Source organism: Myotis brandtii, unplaced genomic scaffold (assembly GCF_000412655.1).
Source record: "Myotis brandtii unplaced genomic scaffold, ASM41265v1 scaffold4134, whole genome shotgun sequence".
Lineage (NCBI taxonomy): Eukaryota > Metazoa > Chordata > Mammalia > Chiroptera > Vespertilionidae > Myotis > Myotis brandtii.
In genome coordinates, this window is record NW_005365881.1 from 10561 (window position 1) to 14379 (window position 3819).

At 43.7% G+C, this 3819-nt stretch overlaps 1 long non-coding RNA gene across 1 annotated transcript; it reads left to right on the plus strand.

Moving 5' to 3' along the window:
- Positions 1–205: 205 nt before the first annotated feature.
- On the plus strand, positions 206–3561 carry LOC106727361. Its single transcript, XR_001363533.1, has 3 exons — positions 206–330; positions 1816–1995; positions 3148–3561. It is a non-coding gene; the product is annotated as an uncharacterized LOC106727361 (long non-coding RNA).
- Positions 3562–3819: the final 258 nt, after the last annotated feature.

The following is a 3819-nucleotide window of genomic DNA, read 5'->3' on the forward strand; positions in this document are numbered from 1 at the left end:
CTCTTTGGCCCCTTGAGTGTGGCTCTTCCTAAGCCTTAGGAGTACCCTAATTAAGTTAATAACAATGTACCTACCTATATAGTTTAAGTTTAAAAAATTTGGCTCTCAAAAGAAATTTCAGTCGTTGTACTGTTGATATTTGGCTCTATTGACTAATGAGTTTGCCGACCATGGGCCTAGCCAGTGGGGCTCGGAAGCATGAGCTACTCACCTTCTCTCCTCTCTTCTCTTGCAGTGCCATTTGGCTCATGGTTTGACCATGTTCGCGGCTGGCTTCAGATGAGAGGAAAAGAGAATTTCCTATTGATATTATATGAGGAGCTGCATCAGGTAATTCTTCTACCAAAGTGTCACTCTCTCCAACTCCATTCATAGCTGTCTACCAGTCTTTAATTTTACGTATTTATTTTTTAAATTAAATTTATTGGGGGTGACATTGATGAATACGATTACATAGGTTTCAGGTGTACATTGCTATGATTAAGAATAGAGTTACCATATGACCCAGAAAGCCCTCCATTCTTTTTTTTTTAAATATACATATTTTAATTGATTTCAGAGAGGAAGGGAGACAGATAGATAGAAACATCAATGATGATAGAGAATCACTGATTGGCTGCCTCCTACACACACCCCACCGGGGATGGAGCCTGCAACCCGGTTATGTGCCCTGAGCGGGAATCGAACTGTGACCTCCTGGCTCATAAGTCGACACTCAACCACTGAGCCACGCTGGCTGGGCAATCCCTTCATTTTTTTAAAAAAATATATTTTATTGATGTTGGGGAGGAAGGGAGAGGGAGTGAGATATAGAAACATCAATGATGAGAGAGAATCATTGATTGGCTGCCTCCTGCATGTCCCCTACTGGGGATGGAGCCCGAAACCCAGGCATGTGCCCTTGGCCTGAATCGAACCTGGGACCCTTCAGTCTGCAGGCTGACGCTCTATCCATTGAGCCAAACCAGCTAGGGCCCCTTCATTCTTTAATGTTTCCATTCTACACTTTCAATCAGAGCTGATCCCAGGAATGTGACCAAGTGGGGTCATTGCCTTTTTGTCATTGACCTCATTAGTTGGCCCATGTTCTTCAATTTTTTAATTTATGTCTTTTGACACACTTAACGCATGCACCGAGGACAAGCTTCACAACATATGTACTTGCTGGGGGTCATCGACGATTCTATGGCAAAAATCTGGGAACCAAAGGGCGGTGTCAGGTGGGGACCCATGGAAGGTGAGGCGTGACTGGGTCAGGACCAGAACAGGAAGTAAGGACGTGTTCCCAGCTAGACAGGAAGAGGATTCCTGTAGGAGTGGATTATGTAGGAGTGGATATTCATAGGAAGCTTCGGTTGGCATCAAAAGAAAGTGGCTTAATGAGTCTCACAGTCAATTGTCTCTAACGGGCATTTGCTTCTATACACGCACTCAGACCGCACATTTCCTACATGGACATGACGAGCTCACGCGCTTCCTGATTTCCTTCGTTTTCTGTCTCCTCCTCACCTCCATTCTCTCCTTGCTTCCCTTTTCCCTGTTGTACTTTAATTTCATGTGTTTTTTAAAAAATATATTTTTATTGATTTCAGAGAGGAAGGGAGAGGGAGAGATAGAAATATCCATGATGAGAGAGAATCATTGATCAGCTGCCTCCTGCACACCCCCAACTGGGGCTCGAGCCCACAACCCAGGCATGTGCCCTTGACCGGAATCCAACCCAGGACCTTTCAGTCTGCAGGCCGACGCTCTATGCACTGAGCCAAACCAGCTAGGGCTAATTTCATGTTTTCTCTGTTGTGGTTCTCATTCTAGGACATCAGAGCCAGTGTGGAGAAGGTCAGCCAATTCTTGGGCACGAAGCTAAGCCCAGAAGAACTGGACTCCGTCCTCAAGAATGTAACCTTCCAGGCCATAAAAGACAATAAAATGAGCAATTTCTCTCTACTCCCTGATGTCCTTATGATCATAGCAAAGCGTGTTTTATGAGAAAAGGTAAGAGAGAGTCTCTAATCTTACCACACGGATGTAACGGACAGTGAACCCCCCAGCTTCTATTGATGCACTAAGACATGGGGTGATGAAAATATTTGACTCTATTAAAATCACATAAGTGGTGCAGGACTTTGAGAGTTTAAGGAATAATTTGAAGTATTTCTAAGGTTGTAAAGCAATCTTAGGGGAAAAAAAATCTTAGAAAATGAAGCATTGCCAATGAATTACCCGCCCCCTCCCCCCCGACAATTTTTATGAGTTTATTTGAGCCAAATTGATGACAATTGCCAGGAAGCAAAATCTCAACAGACTGAGAAAATGCTCCAGAAAAATGGCAATTTTACAATTTATTTTATACATCAGAGTCAACGGAGAAGATGAAAGGGATTTACATGAAATCCATTGATGATAGCTTAGGGAGGCAGAAGAAAGCAAAGTGGGGAAATGCCTGGAATTGAATAAAATGGGGAAATGAAGAGACAAATACATTTTTTTTGTTTACATTGGTGGGTACATTATATTTTAGTAATATAAAAATACATTTTAAAAAATGTCTTGCATGTTAAACGAGGCAGACATGTAATATCCTAACACAGTGCCAGGCATTGAAGAAATTACTGTATTTTAGGCATGATCGCTTTTGTTGCCTTTATCATCACTCAATCCTCACAATGTCACAGGAGGTAGGTACTGGGAACAATCTTTTTTTTTTTTTAATTGATTTCAGAGAGGAAGGAAGAGATAGAAACATCAATGATGAGAGAATCATTGATCCGCTGCCTCCTGCAGGCCCCCTACTGGGAACTGAGCCCACAACCCAGGCATATGACCTTGACTAGAATCGAACTTGGGAGCCTTCGGTCCCCAGGCCGACCGACACTCTGTCCACTGAGCCAAACGGCTAGAGCTGGGAACAGTCTTGTGAAACAGACGGCAAACAGTAAACTCAACTACATTATTATGCAACTGGCAGTTTGGCATTGAAGCCAAGGGCATCTGAATCCAGACGGGGAGCTTTTAACTGCGTGGTTACACTGGGTGTGTTTTGTATTGACTGTGTAAGATAGATTCACAGTAGAGACGAACAGAGAAGTTCAAGTCGTGGGGCCTTATCTGTAAATCTGATCCGGACTCATGTTTTGTGTTTGACAGGAATCATTGGCGACTGGAAAAATCACTTCACAGTGGCCCAGAGCGAAGCCTTCGATAAAGTCTACCAGGAGAAGGTGGCCGGGCTCCCCCCAGGCCTCTTCCCGTGGGAATAATGGCCTCATGTGTCTGAATTGGGGTGCAAAGGCTGAATTTCCTGAGGTTCTTGTGTACCCAACAAAGCAAACTCTACATGATGAATGATATTTAGGAAATAGGTGGGTCCAGGTAGAACCCCAAGAGATGCGATTTCTAGAACCCAATTATTGACCGGTCCTCGCCTTAACCCAACAAGGCCTACAGTCCATTCCACACTTAACTGACACTAACCATGTTCCTTTTCTGCTGCCATGCCAGCTTCCCAAAGTGAATCTTTTGTCATATTTCAAACATACAGAAGAACAAACAGTATTTTTTTTAAAACAAATGGCAATTCTATCCACGTTAAAAAATAAAATTTAAAGCACACCCTCCTCCCGTGATCAAATGCCCAGACTGCTCCTGCCCTGCCCACTCTCCCTTTCCCCCACCCGCTTCAATACCTGTCACTTTCCAGCCACCAAGATCTTGGAAGCTAAGCAAAGAAGGGAATCCACTGAGAAGAGTCTGTAAACTTACAGCTTAAAGAGAATTCCGTTCAAGATGGCGGAGTAGGTGAAAGCTGTGCTCACCTCC